Genomic DNA, 17,320 nt, shown 5'->3' with positions numbered 1-17,320 from the left:
ATTCGTGTGAGGTTGATGAGCTTGACTGTCATACCTGTGAGCTGCCGTTAGAAAGAAACCTGAAACTCCTTGTAGGGACAGTTGTCGTCTTAAAGGGAAGGTCTGTTGCGCTGCCCGTGACACATGTAAATTGAGCACTTCCAGCATGCTGCAGTAGCTTGGGTCAGCCACTTCTGTTCATCAGCAGAACGAAAAACCAGTCTAAGTAGCCAATTCTTACGTTTTATTCATTCTATGACTAGTTTCGCAGAGAGACCCATTTAAAATCAACATAAAGATGTTGAAAATATCATTTCTGAAGTTGTCAAAAATATACTATTAACATTTACAGTGCATATATTCATGTTCCAGTCTGTACATAGCTCCACTCACAGCTACACTACCTATGTGGCTTTATCAACGACATGATTAGATTAGCAAACAAGTTGTACATCTGTTCTCAACCCGTACAAGGCACTTTAAGCCCAAATATTTCAAAAAGACTTAAAACAAACCGCCCACGACATATTTATGTGGAGATAAGGAAATTGGACTAAAGAACACACGAAATAGATTTTAACTTCACTCCTTGGCGAGTGTCTAACAAATGAAAACAGTCTTTCTCTGTGTGATTCCTCCTCATGTCACTCTTATAGGTGCAAGATTTCCAAACAAAGATATTGCCACTGAAAACATCCAAATTTGTCAGCCCCTTGATGTTTACCTCTTTCGGATTTATAAGTTTTATATCAGAAGGATTGTTGATTTTGTAAGACTACATTGAGCAAAACCACCGGCGAAGGTTGGTTGGTTGGTTGGTTGGTTTGGGGAAGGAGACCAGACAGCGTGGTCATCGGTCTCATCGGATTAGGGAAGGATGGGGAAGGAAGTCGGCCGTGCCCTTCCAGAGGAACCATCCCGTCATTTGCCTGGAGTGATTTAGGGAAATCACGGAAAACCTAAATCAGGATGGCCGGACGCGGGATTGAACCGTCGTCCTTCCGAATGCGAGTCCAGTGTCTAACCACTGCGCCACCTCGCTCGGTCCGGTGAAGGTATATGATCGTTATTTCATCATAGAATTTCACTCTCTGATTTAGAAACAGTTTTCTGCACCAAGCTATCTGCAAATGTAGCACAGTACGTTTGACGGAAGGCAGGCTGCGACATTCACGTATCAGTACCGTCATTTGAAAGTGAAATTAGTGTGGCTTTTGATATTGGATTACTTAAATGCGACACTGATTATGGGCATAAACAGGTGGCTTTAGTGAGATGGGCACATTGTTCTTTTCCAGTTTGTTTTAACCACTTCATAGACAACGTGCATCTGTACTACGAAAATGGAGTTCTATCAGGTGTGTAGGATATGTGTGTTTTATGCTGTTATAACGACTTTAACCAGGCGGTTTTTGGCACTGTTGACTGAAAATGTGATGAGACACGATGTCATTGAATTACATATAATTCCCCGCCTATGATATTGATATATTGTCATTTTGTTTCTCTCTATTAAAATGTCACTCGTGCTAGAACGCACCATTTTGCTTGGAAATGACATAGACCTTTGTTTTTTATGCGCTCGATTGTTATTCGAAGCTGTTTTCGCGCTGTTCCGAGCGTTCGTGGTCAAAGGCGTCCCTTGTCACTGAGTACTCCCCACGTGATTCTGAGTGCGTAAACTGCAACGCGTGCGAAGCCAGCGACGGGCAGCGAGTCCTCCTCATGCGGTTCCACCACGTGGATACAGAGCACTAGACTTCTATCTCGACCGAGCGTGAAAACAAAGTGCCTGTCCCTTTTTTCTTCTCTAGCGGCCTGCACCCCACGCCACAGCGCACCGATTTCTCAGCGGTCACCGCAAAACACGGGATCCCTGCCAACCTCGCCTCCTCTGAGGAGAAAACGCGTGATCTCTCTGGTCAGTGGTACCTCTGCCGACGCCGAAACCAAAGATCTCCCGTGCCGTTACACACACTGCTAAGTGGTAGGACTTTCTTTAAAGCGGTTGATTAACACTGCCTTTGCTGCTTCAGATTAACAGAAAAGGTGTGGGATGAAGAGGCTATCAGCAGTTATCGGGTACATCTTTTATCCTACTTTTATTCTCTTTCAGACAAGGTAATGCTTTCAGTCTAGTATAATACAAATCCTGCAAGACTTGCCGAACACGTTTCAAGGTTTCAGTCTGAGTTTGAATTAATCTCCATGAGCACATGCTACTGAGACAATAGTCTATAGTGCTAAATGGAGTAACAGTTTTCTTGGCTTTCCTTACAAGGCCACATGCCAACCATATTCTCGCATAAAACACTTGGTTGAAGTTTCTTATCATGAGAGACGTGCGTATTTTACAGAAATTTTTATAGCCAAGATCATGTTTAAAACTATTTTTATTCACTCTTTTTGACAGGTAAGACTTTCATCTTCAGATCTTAAGAAAATTATTTTGGTGCATCATGTTCCAGTGTGCGTTCACAACTCATGCGATGTTAACATGATCATGACAGTCTTACCTGTCGAAACCGGTTAATAGAAAACAGTGTTGAACGCGATCTTGCCTATAAAAGTTTTCTTTAAAACAGTTTTCTAAATCTTCGTTTCAGTAACATGGGTCCAGTCCCCATCTAAGTGTAATCAGAAGAATGTGAAGAGGTACACAAGGAAAGAAGGAGTGTGACAAAAGTCAGTTAACTGAAAACGCAATACCGTATTTTGTATTTGTGTTTGGCCCTGCTGAAACTCTTCGAAGTGTCTTTTACTTTTATCTAGACATTTAACACATCGCCTAAACACTGATTTACATATTTTGTCAGATACGTCCTGTTATTACCAATCTTATTGAAATTATTATTCAGTCAAATAGCTTAAATACTGTATGTTCAATGATTTTGTAGCAAAATCAACTTCTCTTCAGTATCGTTTACATTAAGAAGTCACAGTTTGTGAGGTATGATGAGGTAAAATGCCAGTCGATTTTACTCCACCTTCCCGTTTACTCTCGAAAATTCTCGTCCAAAAATGCTTTGACGTATAGTGACCAATGTTGTGGACAACTGTCTCAGAAATTTGACGAGAAGACGACCGACGTTTTCAGGCACGTTCAAACCTCCACGCAGTTTCTCTTTATTGGAGAATACTATGAACAGAAGTCGCAATGGGGAGCCCACTCTCGCCTGTGGTCGCGAATTTCTGTATGGAATACTTCGAGGAAGAAGCTTTGGCGCCATACAAATGGAAACCTATTTCTTTTCTCAGTTATGTGGATGACACTTTCGTGATCTGGCCCCATGGAAGGGACAAGTTCCTAGACTTCCTTACACACCTGAACTTCGTACATCCGAACATCAAATTCACTATGGGGACCGAAGCACAAGGACATCATGGTCAAAAGTAGAGCGAATGGCACTCTGGGCCACGGTGTATACAAGAAGAAAACGCACACCGATCTGTATTTGCATGCGGATAGCTGCCACCACCCTTCGCAGAGGATTGGGGTACTAAAAGCTCTGGTGCACAGGGGGCGCACCATCTCTGACGCAGAGAGTCTGCCCCATGAGCTGGAACACCTCAAAACTGTTATCCGAAAAAACGGGTACTCGGAATGGCAGATCAGACACGCTCTCCGCCCCATCTCTACAGTACAGCGTGTGGAGGCGGAAGAAGTCACGCAGGAAGAGATAGCCGCTGCCTATATACCGTATAATGGCGCACTACCTGAGAAGATAGGACGAATACTGAGGAAACACCGAGTAGGAACTTCTGCCGACCCAATAATACACGAGCATTATTGGGAAGTGTCAAAGACGATCTCGGTTTGCGGGAGGCCGCCATATACCAAATTCCATGTCAGTTTGGGAAGACGTAAATTGGACAGACAATGCGGACCATTGAAGATCGTTGCCGAGAACATCAGAGGCGCACTCGACTTAGGAACCCCAACAAGTCGGCGGTCGCAGAGCACTGTTTGTCCGAAAATCACGAAATGGATTAACGACATACCAGGGTCTTGGCACAGACATCTAAGTAGTGGGGCAGCGTCGAGGCTATCGAAATTCATCCCATGGATGGACTCATGAACCGAGATTGCGGCTTTAACCTTAGCAAGGCATGGGAACCAGCAAGGAGTCTAATTAAAAAGACGCTCAGCAAAGAAAACAAACGGGCGACCAGGGCAGTCGAGACAGTTACACCGACATCACCACAGACGCCGACGCCAGCGTCTCAAAGACCGGCGCCGCGTGGCCGCGGGCGCGGACCGCGGAGAGAACGCCTCGCAGGGGAAGGGGATTTAAGACGGCCACCCGCCCTCAGGAGCTCAGTTCGTTAGCGCGCCTGACGATGGCGACATGTCTGGTCGCCGAAAGATTGTGCCCGTTGGACACTATGGACCGGCAGTACACTCGTGGGCTGTTCGAGCAAGAAATACGCCAGGAGAAACTGAAGAATCACATGAACTTGATGTATTATGCAACAAGTTCATATGCGGGGATGAACTGAGGAGAAGTATATTTGCTGCCAAAAATTAACGCAAGCTTCTTCAGATTAATTAGTTTACTTAGTTACTTGTTTGTCTGACCTCATTCATGGGATGTAATACTTTGGACACCAGTTTGGTGGCATTGCTATAGCCTGTTCATCAAGATGTCTGGTTGAGAGCATTCAGAACACATAGAATATGCTAGCTGCAAGTAAACAAATACAGAGTTATATGTCACATGTGATACTTTACATAATGACTCTTGCTCCCCCCCCCCCCCCTCCCCCCGAATACTATGATGTGAAGTCGGCTCTGATGCTGGAGCTCCATCCGAGTCCACAAATGATTCATGGTTCCCGTTTCTACGAGCTGAGGTACTGACGCGTTTTCGAAATGTCGAAATAAGAAATTCCATTCATTTACCCTCAGTGACATCGGAAGCCACATCATGGAATGGGCGGGTTCTTTTCTAACTCATGTAAACTATGGGGATTCGCCTTAAACCAGAAAACTTCATTCCTCTAATGTGAAATGCGCTATCACACATTCATCAGGAAATAATACCCTCGATTCACGACATTTACAAATTGTGCCAACAACGCGCGGAAGGCTAATGATCGGCTGCTCCGTGAAGTTGTCATATAATTCGTTTACGATGAAAGTCGATCAAAATCTTTTCATTTTCAATTAGTTTTTAGTCATTTAAATCATGCAGCCGAGGGCTCCAGATTTAAATGCCATGAATTTCTGTTTGTGGGGTCATGTCGAAAGGCTGGTATACGCTTCCGAGTTCAGCCCTGCTGAGGAACTACGCTTTCGGATCAACGCGTCCTTACAGCATTTACAGAATTCCCCAGGGGTCTTGAGAGAATTGGGAATTCATTTCAGAGACGAGTTAAATGTTGCATGGACAGCATATATAACACCTACTTTAGCGTTTAGAGATGCCATGTGTTCCTAAACGCTGATGAACCACAACACTACACAAGCCCTCCTCTGCCTATCCAGTGGTGCCCATACGTCTGATTTAAATGCTGTAAATGAAAATGTGCCAGAGCACCGTCATGCAAGAATCACATGTTCAGGCGCTGGTTCGGTGTGACATGATCACATACATCCGGAAGTACAGTCCACAGAAACTACATGTTCTGCTGACCGGTTACTCTCTGTGCTAGGAAGTGTGGTTCAATTATGTGGTCTCCGAGCGGTTCTCCCCAAACGTTCAACGAATATCGCTGCTGATGCAATATATGTGTTGCATTAGGATTGACATCGGCCCAAATTAGATAGTTATGGTAGATAAAAATACCGTCACGGAGAAATCCCTCCTCATCCGTGAACAGAATACTGCTTACAAACAGGGTGGGTAGAGGAAGGGGGGGTACCTGTTGTTGCTCCCACTGGCAGAAATTCTATCTCTAGGAGGGAAGTCTCCATTCTTGAGGATTTGCTCTTTCTGGAGATGATATGGATAGAGTACTTGTCGATGTAAAATCCGCCAAACACCGCTATGGCTTGAACACATTCTTGGGTCGCTGATCTCATTGTTGAAGTACTCGGACGTTGCGGCCGGTGTGGCCGAGCGGTTCTAGGCACTTCAGTCTGGAACCGCGCGACCGCTCCGGTCGCAGGTTCGAATCCTGCCTCGGGCACGGATGTCATTAGGTTAGTTAGGTTTAAGTAGTTCTAAGTTCTATGGGACTGATGATCTCAGATGTTAAGTCCCATAGTGCTCAGAGCCATTTGAATCATTTGAACTCGGATGTTCCTGTACAACGTGTAACACCCCTTCCTTAACATCTGGTTTTACATAACTACGTCAACCTTCTGGTACATGGTGTGCGAAATTCCCGGTTTCTTTAAGGTGCTGATGCAGTCCGCTAAATGTACGCCCGTCGGGCCGTCTGCGGAGAGGAAAAGCTCCTTCATGCAATCGTGCAGTCTCAAAGGCGCTGCCATTCGCTTTACCATAAATGAAGTGCATGTCAGCGTACTCTTCATTGGTGTAATCTTTGTCCATCGTGCCTTCACGTTTGTAACTGATTGTGAGGGCGGTACGGTACAATCACGGAGGAGGAAAGGGAAGAAGTTCCTCATGCATAAACAAATTCTACCCCAACCTTGAGATACCAACGTAAATACGGATATATCCAGGGGCGTTTTCAGCAGACCGTGCAACGCATGTCCTCAGTTATTTGCTAAATGTATTCCAATCTGTCTTCCTCTATCGATTTTACGCTCTGCAGCCTTCTTTAGTGCCGTGGAGGGCATTCCCTGTTGTCTTAATAGGCCTCCTATTATCCTGTTCCTTCTCCTTATCAATGTTTTCCACATATTTCTCCCTTTCCTATTCTGTGCAGAACTTCCTCATTTTTTACCTTATCAGTCCACCTAATTTTCAACATTCGTCTGTAGCACCATATCTCAAATTCTTCGATTTTCTTCTGCTCCAGTTTCCCCACAGTCAATGTTTCATTACCACACAATGCTGTGCTCCAACCGTACATTCTCAGAAATTTCTTCCTTCAATTGGGGCGTATGTTTCATATTAGTAGACTTCTCTTGGCCATGAATTCCCTTTTTGCCAATGCTACACTGCTTTTGATGTCGTCCTTATCCCGTCCGTCATTGGTTATTTTGCTGCCTAGGTAGCAGCATTCCTTAACTTCATCTACAACGTGAACATCAATAATGATGTCCAGATAACGGTGTTCCAATTTCTGTTACTTATAATTTCTTTCGTCTTTCTTCGATTTACTCTTAGTCCATATTCCTTTTTATTAGACTGTTCATTCCATTCAGCAGAGCATGTAATTTTCCTTCACTTTCACTCAGGATAACAATGTCATCCGTGAATCGTATCATTGATATACCTTCACCTTGAATTCTAATTCCACTCCTGATCATTTCTCTTATTTTCATGATTGCTTCTTCGATGTACAGACTGAACAGTAGGCGATAAAGACGACGTCCCTGTCGTGCACCATTTGTAATCCGAGCACTTCGTTTTTGGACATTCAGTCTTATTATCCCTTTTGGCTCTTGCCCATGTTGTATATTACCCGTCACTCCCTATAGCTTATCCCTGTTTTTCGCAGAATTTCGAACGACTTGCAAACATTTTACAAGTGTTTGATTTTTTCTTCATTTAGTTATGCCACGATAACAAAGAGTGTATAAAAACTGCATAAACTGCACTTGAATAAGTTAATGAATGGAATACGTGAGAAACAACGACAAACCAGCAATGAGGATACGTCCGAAGTAAGAACATCTGCTGAAAATGTGAAAAATGTGAAAAATTGGTGAGGTGAATATTGCATACTACAGTGATGAATCTCGGTACACTGGATTTAGATTAATTGACCTTGAATTTTTGACTGCAACAGGGAAATTTTCTTGTGTTTGTAAGAAGTGTGGTAGTGACAACATTCAGAGCATGATAGTAAGGGAGTAGGCTTGGCAGTCAATCTGCATATTGTGTGCAAAAAATGCGATGCTGACAGCTCATCCAAAACTTCTAAATGTAAAAACTGGTACTATGAAGCTAATATGAGGTTTATGTATGGATTGAGGTGCAATGGAGTTGGATGAGAAGAGGGAAATTTATTGCGTGGAAAAATGAATATGCCAGCGCCATGTCTGAGATTTATGCAAATAAACTGTGTACTGAAATACATAATTTCTGACGTGTGTGAGGACAGTATGATAGCAGCTACAGTAGAATCTATTGCAGACATTGACCCGTTAGATGAGAACGATTCTGGTCATCTCAGAACAGATCTTGTTGTGTCATGTGATGGTACATTCATGAAAAGAGGACATACGTCTTTACATGGTGTGTCAAGTGTCATAAGTATTGACACAGAGAAGGTACCAGATGTTCAAGTTATGAGCAAATCCTGCCATTACTGTGCACTTAGTGGAGAATGCGAAGAAGATGTAAAAGGACATAGCTGCAGCAAAACATTTTGTGGTTCTAGTGGTGGAGTGGAAGGAGCTGGCATGCATATTATTTTTAAGAGATCTGTCAAGGAACGTGGTGTCAGATATGTGAAATATCTTGGGGAACGTGACTCCAGTGCATTCAAGTCTGTGAATGAGAGCAAACCTTATGAAGAACTTTTAATTGAGAAACTTGAATGCACAGGTCACAACCAAAAGGGAATGGGCTCAAGACTGAGGAAACTTGTCAGTGACATAAAAAAGTTGGAAGATGGAAAGGCCGTTGGTGGACACAACAGACTCTCAAAGAAGATGAATGACTCTCTTCAAGTGTATTATGGAAAGGCTATCACACAGAACCTATCCAGTGTAAATGACATGAAAATTGCAGTGTGGGCTACATATTTTCACATGTTGTCAACAGATGAACACCCTATTTATAATAGGTGCCACATTAGCTGGTGTAAATATCTACAAGTTCAGAGGGTTAAGTAACCCAACATGCGTAAGGAGAGGCTTCCTGAGAAAAATAGATTTACAGCGTGTCTCTGCAGCTGAAAAGACAGTTGAAGAGCTGGTAAAGGGAAGAAGACAGACAACAAGAAACCAGAAGAGAAGCCTTGAAAGGAGAGACGACCCAGAGTAGAAATGTGGTGCCTTCTGAAGAAGCGAGAGAACGAAAAAGGTAGGGTGAACTTTGAATTACGTTTCCTGAAAAGTTTTTTTTTTTTTAATTTATGTACCTTTTCCTCAGATTCTATGAATGTTAGAATTATGAACTTTTGTGCCCATTGTCTCAAGAGCAAATTATGAAATCATGATTGCAAGCTGAGATATGCGGCAAAGTGCTTGTAATTTTGCATGAATTTAAAATTGTACTTCTGGAATTGTAATAAAAAATTATGAAAATTTTCCTATTTGACCTATTCCAAAAACCTCATGAGAGAAGCTTACAATATATAAAGAGATGAAAGAGAGAAATTTTTGTAGAAATCTCTTGAATATCTTCTGAGAAAAAGGAACGTACATTATTTTCTTGAAATAAAACTTCAAATTTCATTCTAAAAAAGTTGAATACATATAAATAATGGATTTTATATGTATATGTGTTACTTTCATGTAAAGCGTGTTACAAAATTTCATTGGCATATCTCCAAATCTGTGGGTTTGGTGCATTTTGGAAACAGTGTGTGTTTTTCATCATCATCCCCCCTTAATGCAGTTTTCATTTCGAGCTTACAGCGTCTTATGTCTACAGTTTTACTTTGCAAGATGTCAAACAAGATACTTCTCCTGAGATGGAAAATCGAATTGTACAGCTGCAGCAGAAAAAGAAAAGTCTTATCATCCATCATACTATTTAGACGAATTGCTCAATGTAAGAAATTATCATCATCCCGCAGTTTGTTGTTTATCACATCATTAAATGCTGTCCTCAGATCTGTATAGTGAAGAATAATGGTTTGTACAACGAATTAGAAAAAGATTGAATAATCAACGAAAGGATGACGTTCTACGAGTCGGGGCGTGGAATGACAGAAGCTTGAACGTGGTCGGGAAACTAGAAAATCTGAAAAGGGAAATGCAGGAGCTCAATCTAGATACAGTAGGGGTCAGTGAAGTGAAGTGGAAAGAAGACAAGGATTTCTGGTCAGATGAGTATCGGGTAATATCAACAGCAGCAGAAAATGGTATAACTGGTGTAGGATTCGTTATGAATAGAAAGGTAGGGTAGAGGGTGTGTTACTGTGAACAGTTCAGTGACCGGGTTGTTCTAATCAGAATCGACAGCAGACCAACACCGACAACGATAGTTCAGGTATACATGCCGACGTCGCAAGCTGAAGATGAACAAATAGAGAAAGTGTATGAGGATATTGAAAGGTTAATGCAGTATGTAAAGGGGGACTAAAATCTAATAGTCATGGGTGACTGGAATGCAGTTGTAGGGGAAAGAGTAGAAGAAAAGGTTACAGGAGAATATGGGCTTGGGACAAGGAATGAAAGAGGAGAAAGACTAATTGAGTTTTGTAACAAGTTTCAGCTAGTAATAGCGAATACCCTGTTCAAGAATCACAAGAGGAGGAGGTATACTTGGTAAAGGCCGGGAGATACGAAAAGATTTCAATTAGATTACATCATGGTCAGACAGAGATTCCGAAATCAGATACTGGATTGTAAAGCGTACCCAGGAGCAGATATAGACTCAGATCACAATATAGTGGTGATGAAGAGTTGGCTGAAGTTCAAGACGTTAGTCAGGAAGAATCAATACGCAAAGAAGTGGGATACGGAATTACTAAGGACTGACGAGATACGTTTGAAGTTCTCTAACGCTATAGATACAGCAATAAGGAGTAGCGCAGTAGGTGGTACAGTTGAAGAGGAATGAACATCTCTAAAAAGGGCCATCACAGAAGTTGGGAAGGAAAACATAGGTACAAAGAAGGTAGTTGCGAAGAAACCATGGGTAACAGAGGAAATAATTCAATTGATTGATGAAACAAGGATGTACAAACAGGTTCCGGGAGAATCAGGAATACAGAAATACGAGTCTCTGAGGAATGAAATAAATAGGAAGTGCCGGGAAGCTAAGACGAAATGGCTGCAGGAAAAATGTGAAGACATCGAAAAAGATATGATTGTGGGAAGGACAGACACTGCATACAGGAAAGTCAAAACAACCTTTGGTGACATTAAAAGCAACGGTGGTAACGTTAAGGGTGCAACGGGAATTCCACTGTTAAATGCAGAGGAGCAAGCAGATAGGTGGAAAGAATACATTGAAAGCCTCTATGAAGGTGAAGATTTGTCTGATGTGATAGAAGAAGAAACAGGAGTCGATTTAGAAGAGATAGGGGATCCAGTATTAGAATCGGAATTTAAAAGAGCTTTGGAGGACTTACGGTCAAATAAGGCAGTAGGGATGGATAACATTCCATCAGACTTTCTAAAATCATTGTGGGAAGTGGCAACAAAACGACTATTCACGTTTGTGTGTAGCATATATGAGTCTGGCGATATACTATCTGACTTTCGAAAAGCAACATCCACACAATTCCGATGACGGCAAGGGCTGACAAGTGCGAGAATTATCGCACCATCAGCTTAACAGCTCACGCATCGAAGCTGCTTACAAGAATAATATACAGAAGACTGGAAAAGAAAATTGAGAATGCGCTAGGTGACGATCAGTTTGGCTTTAGGAAAAGTAAAGGGTCGAGAGAGGAAATTCTGACGTTACGGCTAATAATGGAAGCAAGGCTAAAGAAAAATCAAGACACTTTCATAGGATTTGTCGACCTGGAAAAAGCGTTCGACAATATAAAATGGTGCAAGCTGTTCGAGATTCTGAAAAAAGTAGGGGTAAGCTATAGGGAGAAACGGGTCATATACAGTATGTACAACAACCAAGAGGGAATAATAAGAGTGGACGATCAAGAACGAAGTGCTCGTATTAAGAAGGGTGTAAGACAAGGCTGTTGCCTTTCGCACCTACTCTTCAATCTGTACATCGAGGAAGCAATGATGGAAATAAAAGAAAGGTTCAGGAGTGGAATTATAATACAAGGTGAAAGACTACCAATGATACGATTCGCTGATGACATTGCTATCCTGAGTGAAAGTGAAGAAGAATTAAATGATCTTCTGAACGGAATGAACAGTCTAATGAGTACACAGTATGGTTTGAGAGTAACTCGGAGAAAGACGAAGGTAATAAGAAGTAGTAGAAATGAGAACAGCGTGAAACTTAACATCAGGATTGATGGTCACGAAGTCAATGAAGTTAAGGAATTCTGCTACCTAGGCAGTAAAATAACCAATGACGAACGGAGCAAGGAGGACATCAAAAGCAGACTCTCTATGGCTAAAACGGCTTTTCTGGCCAAGAGAAGTGTACTAATATCAAGAACCGGCCTTAATTTGAGGAAGAAATTTCTGAGGATGTACGTCTGGAGTACAGCATTGTATGCCAGTGAAACATGGACTATGGTAAAACCGGAACAGAAGAGAATCGAAGCATTTGAGATGTGGTGCTATAGATGAATGTTGAAAATTAGGTGGACTGATAAGGTAAGGAATGAGGAGGTTGTACGCAGAATCGGAGAGGAAAGGAATATGTGGAAAACACTGATAAGGAGAAGGGACAGGATGATAGGACATCTGCTAAGACATGAGGGAATGACTTCCATGGTACTAGAGGGATCAGTAGAGGGAAAAAACTGTAGAGGAAGACAGAGATTGGAATACGTCAAGCAAATAATTGAGGACGTAGGTTGCAAGTGCTACTCTGAGATGAAGAGCTTAGCACAGGAAAGGAATTTGTGGCGGGCCGCATCATACCAGTCAGTAGACCGATGACAAAAAAAACAAACAAACAAAAAAACAACGCATGAATGAAAATAGCACATTGTTTCAAAAGGACTTGGCAGTTCTAATCCCCTTTCCCTCAGATGTTAATTTTTTTCCTTTAACGACTGAGACATTCGTTAATTCCTGACTGATTTGCCACAATAATTTTTACTTGTGTACGGAGGAGGGCTAAGCTCAGCTGGTTTGCATAGCATCTGATGAACAAAGAATATATATGGACTTTTTCCTCTCACCTTGCAAGACTCCCAGTGATACATTCTTATTTATTTTATAATTCAGTTTTATGTGAGTTAATGGTTTCTCATTCTTCCCGGTTTGCTGCTAGCATGCTAGAAGAAGCGAAGTATCACTACCTGTTAGGTAACTACTGAAGGATTGTCAATCCACTTGGGCGTATATCCACCTGCTGGCCAGAAGTAGAAACAAACCAGCTTCTAAGAACCGTATGGACGATGTAAAAGTCTCAGTCCGCCACGTGAAAGAAACAGGCTTACGGTGCATGATCGTAACACGCACGGGATTCCGAACTGCTGTTGGCTGCAAAGCTAGATGAGCGAATCATTATACTGGTGCGTACATATACGAAGTTCAAAAGTACATTAATTGAAAACATTGATGAGAGTACGTAATGAGATCATACTAAATTCAGTTTCATTTGTTTGGGTAGGTTCAACTTTAGAGCTTTAGTGGACGCTTCACCACTGTCTGTGGTTACAGCTTTTACACATAAGTATACACTGCACCCAATCGAAATTGGGTGCTGCAGTTATACTGCAACCGCGAAGTTATAGCTTATACAGGGAAGAATACTATTTTTCATTCTTTCTGCAAGCACTTTTCTTTGTCTTTAACACTCTGAGCGTTACAAATTTAATAGAAATAGGATCTGCAATAAAGGATGTTGATTGTTATAAAAAATCGAGCTGATTACCAGGCATTGCCGGGGTATGCATTTATTCCAGTCTTCTACTAATCCATCTCCTGCCTCCCTCTCCCTCACTCCATCACCTTTTTCGACACCCTTTCTGTCTGTCTCCTCCATCCCTTCTCTCTGCCTCCTGCCCCTCTCACCATATGCGCCTTCCACTTCTGTCCATCTTCTCCTGCCACCTCTGAGTCCATCAAGTCGGCCCCTCTGTTTTTGTCTGCATCCTCTTCTCCTCTCTTTCCACCCTTGTCTACCTCCCCCTCTCTCTGTCCATCTCCTGCTTCACCATCAGCCACCCCATCCACATCACTCTCTCCCCACCTCCTCTGAATCCTCCATTCCCTGTCTGTATCCTCCTGCATCTCTTTCTTCCCATCACCTCCTGCGTTTTTGTCTGTCCGTTTGCTCATCGCCCTCTCCCAGTCCACCTCCTCCTCATGCCTGTTTTTCTCTTCCTTGCTGAACTTCTCCTCTTTCCTTTGTCTGTAGATCGCTTTCTAGTCTTTGTCCATCTCCTCATCTCCTCTGTCCGCCCATCTCTTCCTCCTGCTATCTCTGTCCATTTTCTCCTCTTTCCTTTCTCTATCCATTCCCTCTTCTATGCCATTTCTGTCCACCTCTATCTCTTCTCTTCCTCTGTCCATTTCCCCACCGTCCTCTTTGTGTCTTCTCCTCTCCACTGCATCAGTTCTGTCTTTACCCTACAGTATTTCTTTCCAGATAGTAACTAATATGGCTGCAAGATTTGGTTTAAACCGGCTCTGAAGTTCATAGTGCAGTTTAGATTTCACGCAATTCAAAGATTTTTTTTATTTTGAGTCATCAGTCTTCTCACTGGTTTGATTCAACCGGCCACGAATTCATTCCCTGTGGCAATACCACCTCAGGGTAGCTCTTGCAACCTACATCTTCACTTATTTGCTGCATGTATTCCAATCCCTGTCTTCCTATACAGTTCTTCCACTCTACAGCTCCCTCTAGTACCATGAAAAGTATTCCATGATGTCTCAACAAATGTCCTGTATGTGGCAAATACTTTTTAGAGTGTGTGTGTGTTTGTGTGTGTGTGTGTTGTGATTTGCACAATATGGTGATATACAAATCATGTAAGTGCTGCATATATTTTGCAATATTTGAAAAATACAAACTTGTAACTTCGCAACAAAATTGCACGGAGTTTTCGATGACACCAACATACCAAGAATATTTCGAACAGCTGTCTATGAATGAACTTGTCAGTTCTAAACCCGTTATGGCGCTATTTATTGAAGTAAGTAGCAGTATTAATTGTGGCTGGTTGCTGTTTTCTTCTTTGTAAGAATCAACCTACATTAACAGTATACAGCCACGGTCTCACCATGTCAGTTTTAGACAAAATAGCACATGTTCAAATTTATATTTCATGCTAATGTCGATGTCCTTTGGTGGTGTAAAAATTTTAACCTTCTGAGTCAATGTGACCAAATGATACGGCCAAATATGTCATACACTTTTATACCCAAATACTCGTTTATAAAGATCTGCAGCATACTTCTGTTGACGTAAAATCATGAATTTTGGCAGGAGGCAATGGTTCGCAGTGCAAGTGAAGAGTAAAATTCGAGGTTGTTAGTTTGTAGTTATATCATACGAAAAAAGTATTTTCTTCCTCTTGATATGAAAACATTCTCGATAGACTTGAAATCCCTGGGACCGATATCCTGCCAGTATTGATATCGATAACAGACAAATATCGTCAATATCCTCGATTCCGCAGTAGATGGACTGTCTATGTACTTAATTAAGTTTGTACGGAACTCTCAGTGCGAGGGTCGTAATAGAAACTGGACGGTTATTTTTAAAGATGATGAGAAGTTTCGAAATAATCTTCTCTTCCATTGGAATAAAACTCTGAAAGACTGTCGATCTTGACATCTATGTGATGAAGTACGTTACTTCAGACTGACGGTAGTCAGTACGACATCAGGAATAGGGATATTACTAATGTGAGAAGTGACATTAGACACTGTATCTATATTCGATTTGCAACAAAAAATGTGACGGACATTCAACTGAGTTAACGAATAACTTCTGCTACTACACAAAGTGAAACTATAGAAGGGATACTGATAGATTTTGATAAGCTTTGAATATTTTGTAGTGTAGAGAAGAATTTTATACATGTGTGGATACAGTCGGTAAGGGGTGAAACAACCCCTTGATAGAAACCGAGTTTAATATATCAGAATCTCGTTGAAAAGATAACAGATCCAAGTAAAGGATCTAGGGCTTTTCAGTACACGTTACTAAGATGCACTCAGTTTTTTTGAGAAAGTTAATCTTTAGAAATCTACCCCCTCCCGCCCCCCTCCGGAATATTTTGGTTTCCATTTGGACATTTGACTAATAGCAAAACACATAGCATCGTTAGTACCAAATTCAGTCACATATGACGAAGTAGCATTCAAAGGACGTATTAGTCAGCAATAAACCAGAAATATCTGTACGTCGCTGTACGTTTCAGTGTCTGTTGTCATGATGGAGGTGTGTAATAAAAGTCCTTTCCTGAAAAGGTTATTCTAAATGTACAATATATAATACATATATGGTTCTACATATAATTTTCTTTTACTTGTGTGAAATATAAAATATCTTGATGTATTTGTGTTTTCTTTTTACATTTAGCATATGACTGTTGCTTTTAGGTAGTAACATTTTCTGTTTATATGTACAGTATTGTAAATCCATAATGTAATTAGCAAGTCTGAATTGTTTGGGTCCAACAAATTATTAATGTACTTTGATTTTGAGCACCAAGTATATTGGACAACTGCATTTTTGTGATAGGAGTCACAAACACTTAACATAGTTTTTAAAGCAAATGTGAACAGAAGTCTCGCATTTAAGTGGTTTGACTTTAACCTAACCACTCTTGCTTCTTGCATATTTAAATAAGCTTCATTAATCGCGGGAAACCAAACTGACTTTGAAAGAGGGATTGGATTTTTAAAATACTATTACTGAAATGCAAGTTAACATTGTAATTATGCAATGTAATTACGTCTCAAATATGTTTCAAGAAATTTTTTTGTGGTCTAAAAGTATATGTGTCTAATGGTTCAACCACATCGATCATTCCGAAAGGAATAGTTAAAATATTGCCCTTTCTTCACGTTCATCAATGATTTTGAGATTTTTTTTCATTTTGCCCTCTGAATTAATATAAACACAGGACAGATTGATGTTTTTATTAGCTATATAAACTTATTTCTTATGAGCTCTGTAATTTTACCGGATTAGAAGCGAACGCATTACCTGCTTTCTGCAAATCTTGTTAAATTTTTGGTCCGAACTCGCCATCATTTGCATTTGAAACTATGAGCAAGGGGGACATCAAACTTCCGCTTGCAGATGTAATAGGCTGTATCGTAAAATTACGTGTTAAATTTTGAAATTGTGGAATTTATTCTGAAGCTATGTGTTAGTCCTGCATGCATCTAACTAAAACTTGACTGGTCACAATTATACTCGTTGGTCTCTCCAACGAATACAATTTTCGATTTCATAGTCCCCATAAATTCCTAAGCTTTTTCCCTCAGTCCCTCGTTATTCACTGTTTCCGCTTGAGCGATGGA

The sequence above is a fragment of the Schistocerca serialis genome, chromosome 5 (genome assembly GCF_023864345.2).
Source record: "Schistocerca serialis cubense isolate TAMUIC-IGC-003099 chromosome 5, iqSchSeri2.2, whole genome shotgun sequence".
Lineage (NCBI taxonomy): Eukaryota > Metazoa > Arthropoda > Insecta > Orthoptera > Acrididae > Schistocerca > Schistocerca serialis.
This window is presented reverse-complemented; position numbering follows the sequence as displayed.